General features: G+C 45.6%; 1 long non-coding RNA gene across 1 annotated transcript; it reads right to left on the reverse strand.

Annotated features, from left to right (window-relative positions):
• Positions 1-12577: 12577 nt before the first annotated feature.
• Gm40232 lies at positions 12578-18017 on the reverse strand. Its single transcript, XR_868042.1, has 2 exons — positions 17936-18017; positions 12578-14653 (listed from the first exon to the last, which is right to left on the reverse strand). It is a non-coding gene; the product is annotated as a predicted gene, 40232 (long non-coding RNA).
• Positions 18018-18471: the final 454 nt, after the last annotated feature.

The raw sequence follows: 18471 nt of genomic DNA on the forward strand, positions 1-18471 counted from the left end.
CTTGCACTTAGTGTGTCTTCAATGCACTGGGTATGCATGTATATATATATATATATATATATGTGTGTGTGTGTGTGTGTGTGTGTGTGTGTGTGTGTATATATATATATATATATATATATATATATATATATATATACGCAATATGAACCCTAACCCTATATATGACATATATCCATGAAGGTCAAACACTTGTACACTAAAATAAAATAAAATAAAAAATAACTGGTTCTTCGCCTGCTTGACTTTGCATCCTGTTGTTGAAGATGAGGCTGCATCTTGGAGTTCTCATCCTGTGGTGATTTGATCATAAAGGAGGCCCCCATAGGCTCATATGTTAGAATACTTGGTCCCCAGTTGTAGAACTGTTTGGGAAGGACTAGGAAGAGTTGAGTGGCCTTCTTGGTGGAGGTATGTCATCGAGGGTAGACTTTGAGGTTCAAAAGCCCACTCCAAGCCCAGAGTTTCTCCCTCTCTCACCCCACTTCAACTCTCTAATCAAATATAAGCTCTCAGCTATGTCTCCATTACCATATCTGCCTGCCTCCATCTCCCTGTGGGCCTGGAATTTACACCACCCTGCTCCAGAGTCGCAGTGCACGAGCTCAGGCCTTGACACAAGAAGCAGCCCTTGGTCATTCCTAATCTTTTTCTCCTTTAGTGTGCTCATTGGTCCCTTCGTATGAAGATGCCTGTTTGTGTTTTAATATTTGAGTTCTCGAAAAGAAAAGGTCCTTTTCCGTGCGTTTGTTTTATTTTCTTTTTTTTAGAAGTAGAGTCTGCATAACTCTAACCTAACTGTCTTGGAACTTACTGTGTAGACCAGGCTGACTTCAAACTCAGTTTACCACCAATCTGACTCTCTAGAGGTTCCTTTTAAAATTTTTTCCTTTTTAGTTTTATTTATTTTACTTTGTGTGTATTGTGTGTATTTGTGTGCTTTGCTTACATCTCTGTGCACCGCGTGTGTTCCTAGTGCGGGCAGAGATGAGAAGAAGGGTGTTGGGAGCCTGCTGCGGATCCTGGGGTCCAAACAAGTGCTCATAACCCCTGAGTCCTCTCCAGTCACCTCCCGAAGCAATCTCCAGCCCTACTTCAAGAGTTTTGGCTGGTTTTGCCGCAGGGTCTCAGGTAGCCCAGGCTAGCTCAAGGCTCTCTGTAAGGCTGGAGATGACCCTGTCCTGCTTCTGTCTTCCAAGTTCCGGTATCTCAGGGCACGCCCACCACGTCCAGCTTCTCTTTGCACCCCCAGATGTTTGAAGCCAATCCAGTGTGGTGAGTTGTGCTTCTCTTTGGCAGTGTGCCTAAGGTGGGCTGTGGAAATGTTCTTCACATTTTGGGCTATTTTGAGTCTCATGTTCTGTTTTTTGGCAGAAATTCTGTTTTAATTTATTTTTATCATTTTTTAAAACTTTTTTTTAAATTAGATTTTTTTCCATACAATATATTCTGCTTATAGTTTCTCTCCCCAACCCCCCCACCCAACTACATCCACACCTTTTCTTGCTCTCATTAGAAAACAAACAAGCATCTAAAAAGAATAATAAGAAAATACAAACTTTAATAGAATAAAACAAACAAAAGAAAAAAATTAAAAGAACCAAAGAAGCACACATAGATGCAGAGACACACACATTCACATATACACAGAAATCCCACAAAAACACAAAACCTTCAGAACTATAATGCATAAGCAAGGTTTTTTGAAATGTTCAGACAAAGCATTATGAGACATGAAAATCTCCAAAAATACAAGTTTGTTTTGTACTGGTCTTCTATTGCTAGGCATGGAAACTGCCTGGACCTTTAGTTTGTATACCCAGTGAGATTGTTGGCTAGAACGATGTTTTACTCAGTGAGTAGTTATCATTTGGAGATAGCTTTCAGGTTGCGAATGAGGCTTCTGTCTACTTCTCTCACCTCTGGGCCCTAACTGGCTTAGACTAGTGCAGGCCCTTGGTTTCACCAGTTTTTAGAAGTAGGGCTGTTTTCAAGATTCCTTAGTTTAATGGTGCCCCCTTCCGTCCAGATTTTAAACTACAGCCTTTGAATGCTGCTGTCTCAAGGGCGCTCAAGGTTTGACGGTTTAGGCTACTTTTGTAACAATACAAAAATGCCACTCACCCTCTTTTTTCTCATTCTCTCCTCTCCTCACCCTTATTCTGTCTTCCTTCCCTCTGTTCCCCCCTCCTCCTCCTCTTCTTCCTCCTCCTCCTCTTTGGTTTTGATTTTTTTTTTTCTGAAACAAGGTCTTTTTTTAAAGATCTTTTATTTCTTATGTGTATGTCTGTGTGTGCAGTGCACACATTATGTGTGTGGTTGTCCATGGAGGGCAGAAAAGGCCTTCAGATCCAGTTATAAGGCTGTGAGCCTCCTGACGTGGGTCCTGGGACCAACTCTGGTCCTCAGCAAGAGCAGAAAGTATTCTGTACCTCTGGGCTGGGCCATCTCTCCAGCACCTTCAGGGTCTTTCAATCTCTCCCTGTGCTGTCCTGATTTACCAGGGTTCCTTTTGTTAGACATCTTCCTCTTTCAAACTCATATCAATATCAGTCTCTAAAAAAAATATCAATATCAAGATGATAGATTGATCAATCGATAGAGAGATAGCATACAAATATTTTTCCTGGATTTTGAGACAGGGTTTTACTTATCTTGGAGCTCATTCTGTAGACCAGGATGGCCTGAGACTCAGAGATCAGCCTGCCTCTGCCTCCAAGAGCTGGAGTTAAAGATGTGCACAACCATGCCTAGGTAGGTTTTGTTGGTGGTGGTTTGGTTTGGTGTGGTTTGGTTTTTAACGACAGCCTTTCAGTATGTGTTCTAGTTTAGCCCTACATGTGTGGCTGAGGCAGGAGGCTACTCTGAGCTATATAGTGAGTTTCAGACCAACCTGGGCTGCAGTATGAGGCCTTGTTCCCCTGTCCTCAGAAAGGATTGTGGGTTTGTGAGACGGCAAGCCAGTCAATACCTGTTGTTCTTTTTCTCCTATGGTAACATGGAAGCAGGCTTGAAAACTCTTTGAAGCGAAGTGGGCATGACAGTGAGCCAACAAATCTTTCTTGCCAGTGTGTATGTGTGTGTGTGTGTGTGTGTGTGTGTGTGTGTGTGTGTGTGTGTGAGTGTGTGTGTGAGAGTGTGTGAGTGTGTGAGAGTGAGTGTGTGTGTGTGTGAGTGAGTGTGTGAGTGTGTGTGTGTGTGTGTGTGTGTGTGTGTGTGTGTGTGTGTGTGTGTGTGTGTGTTTTCCAGGCCAACTCTCTACCACTGAGCTACAACCTCAGCCCCCTCATTACATCTTTAAAACACGTGCCTGGCCCACAGGGCATGAGTTGTTGACCCTTGTTCTACACTGATATTTGAAATGTTAAATGGTTCAAATTTAGGTGGTCATTATTATTCTCAGTAACCTAGGAGTTCATATTGATTTCTTGGAGTTCTTTATATATGCAAAGTAAATACACATCTCTGTGGCAGAAAGGGATGGGTGGCCCAGACCCTCTCCTGAGAGGAAGAACTGTGGCCCCACTGCAGGGGATGCACTAAGAAAACAGCTTGCAGTTGCCAGTTACTTCTAGGTCCCTCTCTCTCTTCTACAGATAGCAGCTGTACCAAGGGCATGACTTCCAACAGTCTGGTATCTGGCGCAAGGTGCTGTTGAGACAGAGGCTGAGCTAGCTCGTCCCCCTTAATTTAACACCCTCTCGTGGACAGCGCTTGTTCCAGAGTTGCTTGCTGGTGACTGGGGTCTCCTGGGGCCTGCATTTGCTTTCTAGTCTGTCTTCAACCCAGCTGTGCTCACCCCCCATTTCCTTCACAGGTGGCTCTCCCAACTACATCTCCAGCATATACTGCTTACTCTACTGTCCCTTGTATGTCAAACACCTCCCTCGGTGACTCGAATTTGGTTACAATGCATTTTTTTTTCTCAGTAGAAATCTGTCTTTGTCCTTATCTATCCCACCTCCCACTTCTGAGACGGTGTCTCAGTGTCTCATGGTCTCACGTAGCCGAGGCTGGTCTCAAGTTTCCTGTGCAACCTGAGATAACATTGAACGTTTTTTTAAGATTCATTTACTTTGTGTGTGTGAGAGAGCATTTTGCCTACGTGTTATGCACCACGTGCATGCCTGGAACCTGTGGAGATCAGAAGAGGGAACTGGGGTTCCAGATGATTGTGAGCCATCTGTATGCAGGGAACCTTACCAGGGTCGTCTTCTGCAAGAACAACAAGTGCTTTTAACTGCTGAGCCATCTCTCCATGTCCACATTTTAAGGTTTATTCAGGTGTCTATGTGTCTGTATACCACATCCGTGCAAGTTTCTCCAGAGGCCAAAACAGTATGTCAGATCCCTGAGAGCTCAAGTTACAAATAGTTATAAGCCTCGTGGCGAGGGCGCTATGAACTAGACTCTAGTCCACTGGAGGATCAGTCCTCTTCCTTAAATTTTGTTTTGTTTTAAATTTTGAGACAGGGTCTCTCTACATAGCTCTGGCTGTCCTGGAACTCACTCTGTAGACCAGGCTGGCCTCAAACTCAGAAATCCGCCTGCGTCTGCCTCCCGAGTGCTGGGATTAAAGGTGCATGGCGTCATGGCAGCTTTCTTCTAACTTTGGTTTGTATCTTAGGTATGTGGATGTTTTGTGGGTGCTCCACATGAATGCAAACCTGCAGCAACCAGAAGGCGTAAGATTCCCCTGCAACTGGAATTACAGCCCACTGTTAGCTGCCATGTAGGTGCTGAGCCATCTCTCCATCCCTCAGCAAGCATTGCCACCACCCCCTGAAAACTTAGCATCTGGGCTGGAGAGATGGCTCAGCGGTTAAGAACACTGACTGCTCTTCCAAAGGTCCTGAGTTCAAATCCCAGCAACCACATGGTGGCTCACATGGAGATCTGATGCCCTCTTCTGAAGACAGCTACAGTGTACTTACATGTAATAAATAAATAAATCTTAAAAAGCAAAAATTTAGCACCTAGTTGACTGATACTGTTGTGTTGACCTTGCAACTTAGCTTCTAAGTTCTCTGTGAGTTTGTGCAGCTTGGGCTACAAAGCAAGTGCCAAGACAGCCAGGGCTACACGGAGAAATTCTGTCTTCAAAAAACAAAAAGCAAACAAAACAAACAAAAGGAGTAATGTTATTTATTTAGTGTGTGTAGTCAAAGGACATCTCGCAGAAGTTGGTTCTCTCCTTCCACCATGTGAGTCCCCAGGGGGTGAACTCAGGTCTTCAGGCTGGGCAGCAGGCACCTTTACCTCATGATCTATCTCTCTGGCCTTTAATGACATTTTTATATAGCTTAAACATGGAGATTTAGAGAGGAAGAGTTGCTCAGAGGTAAACACATGGGGGGGGGGTAATAGGCTTCTCTAAGAGAGAGCCTCTCCCCTCTCTCCCCCTCCTCACCACCCCCTTCTTCTTCTTTAACTGGCTCTCACTGAGTTACCAGTCTGGCCTTGAACTCATTATGTAGCCCAGGCTGGCCTTGAATTCTCTCTCCTCTTCCCTCAGCCACACACCACTTTGTATGTGCGTGGATGCAGAGGCAAGAGAGCAGCCTCACCTGTCATTACTCAGGAACTATCTCCTTGGCTGGTTTGAGATAGGATCTTACACTGGGACCTAGGCCTTGCCCGGGAAGCTGGACCAGCTGGCAGTGGGCCTTAGGAACCTTCAGGTTCAACCTCCCTAGTGCTGGGGTCTACCATGAGGGATGCCACACACCCCTACTTTTTTACAGAGGTACTGGGGACCAGACTTGGGTCCTCACGCTTATGTGACAAGCGCTTTACAGCTGGAGGCTCCCCACCCCCACCCTGTGCCTGACCCTTGATCTTGATTTCCAACTTCCAAAACTATGAGGGAATGGCTAGCTGCCTCCTCAGCTGTTCTTCAGAGTTCAGCCTAGCAGCCTTTACTGACTGACGATCCCCCCACACCTCAGCCACCGTCAAGCGTGGCAAATGCTTTCAGTCTCTTGGCTGGGTCTCAGTGGGCATTACTTGCTTGGTAAACCTGAAACTCCAGTGACTCCCAGTTCCCTCTTTCTATCTGGGGGGGGGGGTCTCTGTGACCATGACAGCCAGCAGAGTAATGACCCACGGGAAGGGAAAAGGCAGTTTGGTTGGACATGACTCAGTCGTCAGTGTTGGGTCAAACTCTGGGAGTCTGACCCGGAGTCGTTTATTTTATTAATATTCAAGAAGAGCACAGTTTGGTGAAAACTTTCCTGGTGATGAATTATCTCAATCTGGTGTGCACAATAAAGCATTCAGAAATCTCCTTGAAGAACAAAATAAGCTAAATTAGGATCAGACATTACTGCAGAGAAACTCCTTGTTAAGTCCATGTGACATCATCTATAAAGATGGGTTCTACCGGTTGGCTGAGAAAAACAAGCTTATGATAAGGGTCTGGGGGAGGGGCCAGTGTGGTTTCTGCCACTCAGCACAAAAGTCATCAGGTTAGAAAACATGTCCACGCGCAACTTTCTGGGTGGGTAAAAGGTACTGCATTCCTTCCCTTGAAGAAACAACCCTGAGGGGTAACACTCCAGAGAGAGGTGCCTCTTCCATCTGTGTGTGTGTGTGTGTGTGTGTGTGTGTGTGTGTGTGTATGTGTGAATGTGTGTGTATGTGTGTGTGTGTGTGAATGTGTGTATGTGCGTACACACACATCTAATTCTCCAGCTATCCAACTAGCTAGCTATCCATTTTGGTATTCTGAGGTAGAGTCTTATGCACCCTGGGCTAGCCTCAAACTTACTTTGTAGCAAAGAGTGGCCTTAACATTTCTACTACACTTTAAATGATTTTATGTGCATGTGTGTATCCTGGGCATGTTCATGGCACAGCATGAGTGGAGGTCTGAGAACAGTTTGGGGAAGTCAGTTCCTCTCCTTCCACCCTGTGTGCCGTGTGGATTGAATTCATGTTGCCAGGTTTGGTAGGAAACACCTTTCCCCACTGAGCCATCTCACAGACTTTAAACTCCTGAACCTCCATCACCTGAATGCCAGGTTACAGTGAGCACCACCACGTCCATCTTGGAAACCCAGTGCCACAAAGGAAGGCCGGAGAAAGTCACTACCTTGACTGCCATACTTTAAATTCATGACACTTACACCGCGCACACTTAACTTCCTAGCAATGACTCTACGGTTTTTTCTAGTCCATTTGCTCTCCTCTTGGAGTTAATTAGTTCATATCTTCCTTCCCTCCTCATCTCTGATCCATCCTAACCCCGCTGAGGATCGCTCTTCTTCCTTCACTAGCAGGCTGCTGGAGAGCACTCCCCTCCCCCCAGCATCCCCTTCACATGCTCCATTGTGAAGTCTGCACACAGGCCCCAAGTCCTCAGCTCTCCAGGTATGCGCCTCACCCCTCCCTTGCAGTTTCCCCTACCTCCTACACAGCTGAGACCCACTGTCTAGCGGGTAAAGATGCTGTCTTGGACTGAAGTGTGGCTCAGTGGCAGAGTGCTTGCCTGGAATGTGGAGGGTTCTAGCTTTAATCCTCAATACCAGAATACTAAGTTAGTTATAGTTTTCTTTGCGTGTGTGTTTATCTGAGGAGGGTGTATGTGTGTGTTTATATGTGTGTGTGTACTGGGGTAGGGTGTATGGGGGAAGGGAGTGTTCTCCAGTGGCCTGTTTGTGTTTATGTGTATGTGTGTTGTACTAGCTGGCTTTGTGTCAACTTGACACAAGCTAGAGTTATCACATAGAATGGAGCTTTAGGTGAGGAAATGTCTCTATGAGATCTAGCTATAAGACATTTTCTCGATTAGCGACTTATTAGTCAGGGCTCTCTAGAGTCACAGAACTTAGGGTAGTCTTTAAATAGTAAAGGAATCTGTTGATGACTTCCAGTCTGTAGTCCAACTCCCCAACAGTGGTCAGCAGCAGCTATGAATGGAAGTCCAAGGGTCTAGCAGTTGCTCAGTCCCACAAGGTAAGCAGGCAAAGAAGATAGTAAATCTTCCTTCTTCCAATGTCCTTCTGTAGGTCTCCAGCAGAAGTTATGGCCCACATTAAAGGTTCCTGGGTCTGGAACTCGCTTTGTTCCAAATGACTTTGAACTCAGAGATCTCCCTGTCTTCTGGAATTCATAGCCACTATGCCTCAAGATCTCCATGCCAAGATCCAGGTCAGAAACTTGTATCTCCCAGCCTCCAGATTAGGATCACAAGAGACTTCCAATTCTGGATTGTAGTTCATTCCAGATATAGTCAAGTTGACAACCAGGAATAGCCACTACAGTGATCAAGGGAGGAGGGACCCTTGTGAGTGGTACCATCTCTGGGCTGGTTAGTCTTGAGTTCTATAAAAAAGAAAGCTGAGCAAGCCAAGGGAAACAAGCCATTAAGTAACATCCCTCCATAGCCTCTGCATCAGCTCCTGCTTCCTGCCCTATGTGAGTTCCAGTCCTGACTTCTTTGGTGATGAACAACATAAAAAAGGATAGGCTGAATAAACCCTTTCCTCCCCAACTTGCTTCTTGGTCATGATGTTTGTACAAAAATAAAAACCCTGACTAAGACATGTACACCCGCACATGTGTTCCTGTAGAAGACAAGGGTCAAGCGTGGGTGTCACCCTCAGCACTGCCATTCACCTCCATTGAGACAGGGTCTTCTGTGGGCCTGGACCTCAAGAATTAGGCTCAGTTGGCCACCCAGCAGGCCCCAAGGACCCTCTAATCTCTGTGTCCTAGGAATCACAAGTGTGCACCTCCATGCCTGTCTTTTATAGGTTTGAAGTCAGGTCCTTGCCTAGGATCTGAGACAGGAAGATGGCGAGTTCCAGACCAGGGCTATCATAGCCAAACCTGGTCTCTCTCTCTCTGACCTTTACGAGATAATTACCCTTACGTGAACATGACACAATGATACAAGGATCAGAATCTGGGTCTGATGACAGCAACCTGGAATCCCAGCACTTGGGGTACTAAGGCAGGACGATCACAGGTCTGAGGCTAGTCTGAGCTTCACAGAAGTTCCAGGCTAGCCTGGTCTAAATAATGAAACCTTATGTTAAAAAAAAAAATAGTATCAAAGCATCGTGCAGCAACTCATAAATACTATAATTTTTTACTTAAATTTTGTTTTTGAGACAGGGTCCTGGCTGTCCTGGAGTTCACTATGTACACCACGCTGGCCTTGAACTCACAGAGATTCACCTGGCTCCACTTCTCAAATGCTGAGAGTAAAAATGTGTGCCATCACAACTTGGCCTTATTTATTATTTAAATTTTTTGCTTCATTTGGATTTTTGTTTTAATTTACCTGGGTGGGGGTCTTGCCTACATGTACATCTGCAGCATGCAGTGCCAAACAGAGGCTAGAAGCGGCACCACTGAACCATCTCCAGCTCTAAAAATAATGTTTTTTAAGTAAACAAAAGAAAAATGTGAGAGCTGGATGGTGGTGGTTCACACCTTTAAATGTCAGCACTTGGGAGGCAGAAGCTGGTAGATTTCGGAGTTTGAGGCCAGCCTGGTCTCCTGAGCACATTCCAGGACATCCAGGGCTACACAGAGAAACTGTCAGAGGAGAAGGAAGAAGAGGAGGAAGGAAGAGGAGGAGGAGGAAGAAGAAAATTTGAGCTCTATGAGGGAAAAGAAGTTGAGCTTTGTTAGTTAGCATTTATGTCTGGTACCTAGAGTGCTGCCTGATACATAGTAAATACTCAATAAATATTTGTTAAGTGAACAAACACCAATGTCAACTTGCCCATAAATACAAATAGATAAGCTTCTACCACAAAGGATATTTGTAAATATTTAGGTCATTTATTTGCAAGAAAAGAAATGTTCGATTGATTATGTATTTATAATATTAATTATGGGTTGTTTACATGTGTTTACAACAGAAAAACTTATCAAACCATCATTAATCAGAAAACTCCACTCTCTGGTTTTGTCAACTTTATCCCATTTGTTTGTTAATTTAGATTTATTTTGTTTTAAACAGGGTCTCTTGTAGCCAAGGAAACCGTGAACTCTTAAGAATAACTTTGCTTTGACTTACATGTATTGGTGGGCAAGAGATCACATGGGTACAGGTGCCCACAGGGGTACAGGCAGCCACGGAGGTAAAGCAGGGACTATCCTATCCCCTGGAGCTGGAGTTTCAGGTTGTGAGATGCCAGAATGGGCGTTAGGAACTGAGCTAGGGTCCTCTGCTGCTGCTTTTTAACTTCTGAGTCATCTTTCCAGTTCCTACCCTGAATTCTGGATCCCCCGGCCTCCACCTCCCAAGTGCAGACATAGCAAGTACGCACTCAAATGTTTAAAGACAGCAATGCATGAGTCCCTCGGCACGCTGAGGAGACTAAGTGTTAAGCTTGGTCCTCCCCCTGGTAGCACCGTCCCTTCCGACTGCACCAGTCTGGCTGGAGGTCTCATTTCTAAGGTGTAGGAAACAGGGCACTCCAACCTGAAAAGGCTCGTCCTCTCCAGAGAGAAAATGCTAGCTAAAAAATTTCAAAGAGATCCAAAATGACTGAGGGGGCCTTTGTCTGATCAGCTCTGTGTGGCTTTTGTGAATCAGAAAAATCAAGGCTGGAGAGACATTGTCCTCCTGTTCATAGGAAATGTCGTGTCTCTGCTAAATCAGTTCTCCCGACAACAGTGGCTCTCCTCTGGGAACATTTTTAAATCTAGGTCACGAAGAAATTGTTTCTGACTGCTGCTGGTATAGGACCATAACCCCGCTACTGCCCCTCCCCCACTTTCCCCACCCCTCCCCCCAGCCCTTACCCCCCCTTCTGCCCACCCCAGAAACATGCTACTATTCCCAGTGTCATTTCCAATACCTCCACTCGTTCCACAAATAGCCACCACCATTAAAGGGCTTTAATGTTTCATTTCAAATGGATTAGTTCCTGTGACCAATAGCCAATGTAATGATAATGAATGTTGTGTTAATCCTTTCGAAATTTCCCTGAGTTCAATATATCACTGTATCTCAATCTTTCGCTCTTCGGCTGCTCAATTACCCTATTAGGCTGTTGGTGGTCTTTTATTGGGGCTTATTTCATCTGTGGTACACGAGCTTGCTTCGGGCTCCTCGGAATCGGCCTGGCTTGTGTGATGAGGAGGACATTACCCTGGTTGTGCACCACTTCCAGTCTCTCCCCTAAGCCACATTACAGAATCCCAGAGAATCGGTGGAATGGGGAAGCTTTGGACATTAACTCTCCCCACAGATGATACTGCTGGTCCATTAAGAAAACAGATCTAACGTTTTAGAACAAGGTGGTGATGTCACATAGAATAATGTTCTAGAAGACGCTGCAAAAGAGATTTCTGCCACTAACAGTGTGGTTCACAAGATATTTCAAAGGGTGGCTCTCCTGCTTGAAAAAAAATACTGATGCTAAGTTTAAACACATACATATTCATACACTTTATTAGGGCTGTGAGAAACTCAGAAACTGTCTAAGAGCCTAAAACAGAACACCCCAAAGCTGAGATCAGTGTGTTCCCATGTAGAAGCCAGGTGGTCTTGGAGGAAATGCTAGTTAGTACAGGTCCTAGTGTCTGAGAACTGCTCTCCACAGACTGGAAGACCAAAGAAAGAGGCAGGCAGATCTGGGATCCCACAGAATACAGTTAGTTGGGGACAGGCATGGGGGTTACCCACCCACCATCTGAGCCCAAAGGAGGACATACATACTGGTTAGGAGGACCCTACCCACGTTGGAAGGTACCTGGTTTATCTTAAGCTGAGACCAAAGCTGTTCCTGCAGCCAGGGTCTGGGTGCAGCTCTATCTTCTACTCTAATGGCTTTGTCTAGTTATGATCTGCTGGGAAACTATTTGGGATAAACAACCAGAGTTACATTGCGGAGGTCATGGCAGTTATGACACAAGATGGCTGCAGTCATGTCAAGTTGAATCCATACTGGTCCAAAGAAGGGAGAAGGAGCAGCTAGGGAGATGGTCCAGTCAGTAAAGAGCATGTCACGCAAGCGTGAGGACCTTCCTTCAGAACTCCAGCAACTGCACGAAAGCCTGGCTGTGTTGGCAGGGGGCACTGAGGGGAAATAGCATCCTGGAGCACATTGCCCAACCAGTCTAACCAAATTGATGAGCTCTGCATTCAGTAAGAGATTCTGCTTCAAAAACCAAGTTGAGCCGGGCAGTGGTGGCACATGCCTTCAATCCCAGCACTTGGGAGGCAAAGGCAGATGGATTTCTGAGTTTGAGGCCAGCCTAGTCTACAGAGTGAGTTCCAGGACAGCCAGGGCTATACAGAGAAACCCTGTCTCAAAAAACAAACAAACAACAAACAAACAAACAAACAAAAAACAAAACCAAAAACCAAGGAGAGCAGTGATCGAGCAAAACGCCCGATGTGTCTTGGCCTCCACACAGGGACACACACACATCCTCATGGCCCGAGTCACTAAGGAGAATGCTGACTGGTGACTGAGAATTTTATCCAGTACAGACAGCATTATGTGATTCCTCAGTATACTTATAAAATATAAACCCATTAAAAAGTGTTCAGTTCAGTGCCAGTAAGATGGGTCAACAGGTAAAGGCCACAAAAGCTTGTTGACCTAAGTTCAGGACAGACAGACAGACAGACAGACAGACACACACACACTACTGAAGAGAGACAAAAAGAAAGGATGGAGGGAAGGAAAGAGGGAGAAAATAAGAAGGAAGTCTGCCACACCAGGAAATAAATCACCGTGACACAATCAGCAGAGCACTTTATAGCAAAAGAGGGTTTTAACGTGAATGTAATTCACCATGAACAGGAGAAGAAAGCCTACAGCCACTGCAGTAAATGCAGCTAAAAGCTTTGATAAAAGTCCAACAGGCACCGGGCTGTAGCTCAGTGGCAGAGTTGTCACCTAACATATGAGACCTCTCTAGGGCTCAATTCTCAGCACCACAAGATTTAACAGACGAAAAATATCCAATGCACGTTGTTTTGGTTTTGTTTCATTTTGCATTTTCTCTTCTTTCTCTCTTATCGGGTTAGGTCTCACTTTGTATCCCAAGCTAGCCTAGAAGGCCCCCTTTTTGCCTTGGCTTCTTAGGGACCAGGAGTTACAGGTGTGTACTACCACACCTTGCTGCCAACAGTGAAAAAGTAAAAACTCTGGAAGGTTAGCAAGCACCAAGCTCTGCTATAGAATGAGACAACTCGGACACAGCGGCATGGGCTGGAGAGTTAGCTCACTGGTTAAGAGCACTGGCTGCTCTTTCAAAGGATCAAGGTTCCATTCCCAGCATTCACATGACAGCACACAACTGCCCATGACTCCAGTCCCAGAAGATCGACGGTCTCATCCCGAGCCTCTGCAGGCACCAAGCACTCATGTGGTGCACAGACAGACACGCAGGCAAGATACCCACTCACGTAAAATAAAAATAAATACACCTTTAAAAGCTATTTTAAAAATACATGGAGGCCTTGGAGTAATTTTAGACAGACAGTAGAGTGGGACAGCACATACGGTGGAGAGCCTACAGACAAAGCCGAGCCCGTGCTCTCCTGTTGGGTCAGAGGGTTGTCGTTGTAGAGCAACGGGTTAATGATCGTTCCTGTAAATGCTTCTGAGCCCAGTGGCTGTCATATGGACTCCTGCTTCACACCAGATAGAAAATCTTTTCCAGCGGATTTGTCAGTCTCTAGTAAGGAAGAAGCAAGCATGCCCAGAATCGGAGTGTGGAAACTTTAAAGTGACGAATGACAATCCGATTTGATGGCACAGGTTCCTAATCCCAGTCACTTGGGAGGCTGAATAAGGACGACTGTGAATTCAAGGTCTGTATCCTCTGCTCAAGGCTAGCTTGGAGAGTTAGTAATAGACTGTCTTTTTAAAAACATCATGAAGGGGGGCTGAAGAGATGGCTCAGTGGTTAAGAGAACTGACTGCTCTTCCAGCGGTCCTGAGTTCACATGGTGGCTCAAAACCATCTATAATGGGGCCTGATGCCCTCTTCTGGTATGTCTGATAATAGCTACCGTGTACTCATATACATAAAGTAAATAAATCTTTAAAAAAAAAAAAAAACCAGCATGAAGCAGATGAGGGGCGGTGTAGGCTGTGCAGTGACTTGCCTAGCATGTGCAAGGCCCTGAATTCAGTCCCCAATACCATACACAAGAATTACCAACTACAGTTGTTATAGGGCCCCAGACCTTAGCACAACTGACTCCATGGTGGAAGTACCATTCAGGCTGTAAAACTGCATGTGGACAGCAGTGCCTGCCAACACTAAAACAAAGGCCTAATCTATCAAAGTCCACAGTTATGAAAAGAAATTCTCTAAATTGTACTAACCTTTCTTTTTGTCTCCTGTAGTTCTGATTGTAGTAGCTAACTGTTCTTGTTAACTGAAGTATGTTAACCCAGAATATGGTTTTGTGCTTAAAAGCTCACACTGAGAAAGGCTCATGGCTACACTGGGATCCGGAACACCCAATGTAGTTGCCCTCGGGCTGATAAAGACTTTGTACTGGCTTAACCCCATGTCTGAGCAGTCTTCTCTGGTGAATACTTCCACACACAGTGTCTCTCCAAGTACAGAGTAGCTTTTCAAAGCAAATAGAGGGCTGCCAAGATAGCTCAGAGGCTAAAAATATCTGCTGCCAAAGCCGATGATCTGAGTTCAATGCCAGGACCTGCACGACAGAAGGAGAGAACTGACTCTCATTAGTGGTTCTTGGACTCTTGTGCATACCCTGACTCACCAGCAAGAATGACGCTGCAACAGGATCCTTCTGCACACGTTTATTGGGAGAGCTTAATTGCAGAGGCGAAGAGACCCCAAGCCCAGAACTGGTGCTGCTTATATAGGCCTAGGAGAGGCGTGTCTCACACCCGGATTGGTTGTGCATGGGTTATGCTTACCACCTCATTTGCATGCCTACATCTGATTGGTTAACTTCTCTCTCATCTGATTGGTTAATTTTGGTTAATTCTCAAAACCTCATCTTGGCAGAAAAAATTTTACGGCCTATGTATGTGTGGTGGCCAGTGGTGGCCAGTGCTACCCTGCAACGGCACATGTGGCTTCCCACATTGGACCTCTACACACACATACATTCACACGCGCACACACACACACTCGCATACACGCATACACACATTCACACAATTCTTAGAGAACTATGCATGCTGGGTATGCATGCATTTGTTGAGTGCCACTGAAGCACGTTTTGCTGAGATTCATAAAACATACTTCAGGAAGCTATTTTTTATGTCTGAAATATGTTTCACAGATCTTGGCACTGCCACCATCCTTGGGACTAGGGGCTCCAAGCCTGGGAGATTAAGATAGTCTCTGAGGTGACAAATGATGATTTCCCAGAGTTTAACAAAATGTGCCTTCAGTGGCACTCCAGCAACTTGTGTAGTCCAGGCTATCCTAGAGCTCACTCTGTAAACCAGGCTAGCCTGGAACTCAGAAATCCATCTGCTTCTGCCCCCAAGTGCTAAGACTAAAGGTGTGTGCCACCACCTTCTGGCTATGAATTCTTCTTCTTTAACTTTTTAATAGTAATAATAATAACAATAATAATGCATTTATTCATTTGTGGAGCACCCATAGTGTGGAGGTCAGAGAACAACTCAATGGGGTCAGTTCTTCTCTCCTTTCCTGTGAGTCTCAAGGATGGAACTTGGGTCATCAGCTTGGTGACAAGTGCCCTAACTGTTGAGCCATCTTACCAGCCCTATGCCTCCTGTTTAAAAATGAAGCTGCTCCTGGGCTAAGGAGATGACTCAGTTGACAAAGTGCTTAGTACAGATGTGTGAGGCCCTGAACTCAGAGACCTGGGATTGGTGCAAAAAGATGCAGAGATGCTCTCTTGTGATCCCAGGACTGGGAAGGCAGAGGCAGGAGGCTCCCTGGCTCTTGTTGACAATCCAGTCTAGCCAATCAGTGAGCTCCAGATTCAGTGACTTTGTCTCAGAAAATAAGTTGGAGGGGGAGTGAGACGGCTCAGTAGGTAAAGGAGGGGTGGTGAGACTGCTCAGTAGGTAAAGGCTCAGGTTGCCTAGCAACCTGAGTTTCATCCTGGGGACTCACATGGTGGAAGGAGAGAGCCAACTCCTGAAAGTTGTCTTCTGAACTCCACACAAGCAGCATCCATACTCTCATCCATACTCACATACACCATATATGTGTGCACATATTCATATATGTGCAGATGTAAAAAAAAAGGGGGGGATTGTGTTGGTTAGTGTTCCTATTGCTGTGATTAAACACCACAATCATAAGCATCTTGGAGAGGGAGGGTTTATTTTACTTCCCGTCACAATCCACCATCAGAGGAAATCAGGACAGGAACTCAAGACAGGAACCTAGAAGCAGGAGCTGATGTAGAGGCCAGAGAGGAGTGCTGCTCACTGACTTGCTCCTTGGGCCTTGCTTCTCCTGTTTTCTCACAGCATCCAGGCCCACCAGGCCCAGAGATGGCACCATACACAGAGATCTGAGTCCTCTGGCCTGAATTACCATCAAGAGAATGCACCACAGGTGTGCCCACAGGCCAGTCTGCTGTGAGCAGTTTCTTGACTGAGGTTCCCGCTTCCCAAAAGACTCTACCTTGTGTCAAGTAGACAGAAATAGCCAGCACAAACATTAAGGGCAGGCAAAATGGTTCTGTGGGTAAAGGTACTTTTCACGCAAGAGCAGTAACTTGAGCTGAATCCCAAGAACCCACATAAAGCTTCAAGGAGAAAACTAACTCTACATAGTTGTCTTCACACACACACACAAATAATTATTAATATTTCTGGGTTTTTTTTTTCCAAAACAAGGTTTCTCTTTGTGTAGCCCTGGTTGTCCTGGAACTCAACTCTGTAGGCCAGGCTGGCTTTGAACACACAGAGATCCAACAGCCTCTGTCTTCTGAGTGCTGGAATTAAAGACATACACCACCACCATCCAGCAATAATAATATTTTTTAAGTGGAGAGCAATGGAAGGATACACCCAATATTGACTTCAGGTTTCTACATTCATGCTTATACATATACACAAATATGCATATATGTGCACGCACACGCACACACACACACCCCTCTTGTGATACTAACTCCCCCTCCACTTATCACCCATTTTGCTGCACTGTTCTTTTGTAAAACTCCTTGAGAAGAAACTACCTAGCTAACTCCAGTGCATCTCTGCTCAGTGTCTAGAAGTATGACAACCAACCAGCTGTTCCTTCCCACTGCCTTCTCATTGAACTAGTCATTCTGGTCTTACCAATTCGTTCCTAGAGTGTCATGGTGGTGCACACCTTTAATCCCAGTACTCAGGAGGCAGAGGCAGGGGGAATCTGTGAGTCTGAGGCTAGCCTGTCTACATAGTGAGTTTAAGGGTAGCCAGGGCTACTTCATGAGTATCTTATCTTTTTAAAATTATTTCCCAAGCATTGAACTCTCTGTGGAGAAAGCATTGTGAACCAAAATCTTGTTAGAAATATTAAGTATGTTTCTGCTATGGGCTGACAGTTCAAGAATGCATTGTGTAGCTGGACGATAGGAGCAAATAGGATAGAAACCCCATAAACGTGAAGGACTAGTGACTAGCCCAGGATGCTCTACCAAAGTATAAATGCTGCTTATGATCTCTTTAAAAATAAACAAACAAGCCGGGCGTGGTGGCGCATGCCTTTAATCCCAGCCACTCGGGAGGCAGAAGCAGGCGAATTTCTGAGTTCGAGGCCAGCCTGGTCTACAAAGTGAGTACCCTGTCTCGGAAAAAAAAATAAAAATAAAAAAAAAAATATATATATATATATATACACACACACGCACACACACACACACACACACACACACACACATATATATATATATGTGTGTGTGTTTCACACACGTTTCATCAGCTCCCAAGAATAGTCTCCCTCTGTCACCCGGGCTGGAGCACAGCCTCACCTCAAGCGATCCTCTCACCTTAGCCTCCTGAGTGCATGGCTGTGACTCCAGGAATTTCAGTCAGCCTGACCCAAGGCGTGACATTATGCTCCTCCCACGTGGTTACCACTTCCCCCCCCACCCCCACCCCCACCCCAAGCCAGAGAGCAGCCATTGGCCACAGCAGCCAACGGGGAAAGCACCGGGGAATGCTGGGACATGAAGTCTGAATAAAGCAGCAGACACTGGCTGAAGCACACCGGAACAAGAGCAAAGGTTAGGCAAAGCACCTGGAACCTCTGAGATTGGCATGTAGTGCCTTGACCCAAGTAGATAAAAAGAAAAATAACCTCCTTACTACTGCATCCCCTAAGGGGTGGAGTAAGGAGAGACCCCACTGAGCCTCCTCTCTCCGGGGAAGTTCTCTATCTCCCTATGTCTCTTCACTGGCACCTAACTAAATGTTCCCCACTTACTGCTGGTGGGGTATGAGATCTAGTGAGTCTTGTTCTGAAGTGTCTCCTATCCAGGGCTATTTCAGCCTACAAGTTTGACACACGCGAGTCGACTGGCTT

The sequence above is a fragment of the Mus musculus genome, chromosome 4, assembly GCF_000001635.26.
Source record: "Mus musculus strain C57BL/6J chromosome 4, GRCm38.p6 C57BL/6J".
Lineage (NCBI taxonomy): Eukaryota > Metazoa > Chordata > Mammalia > Rodentia > Muridae > Mus > Mus musculus.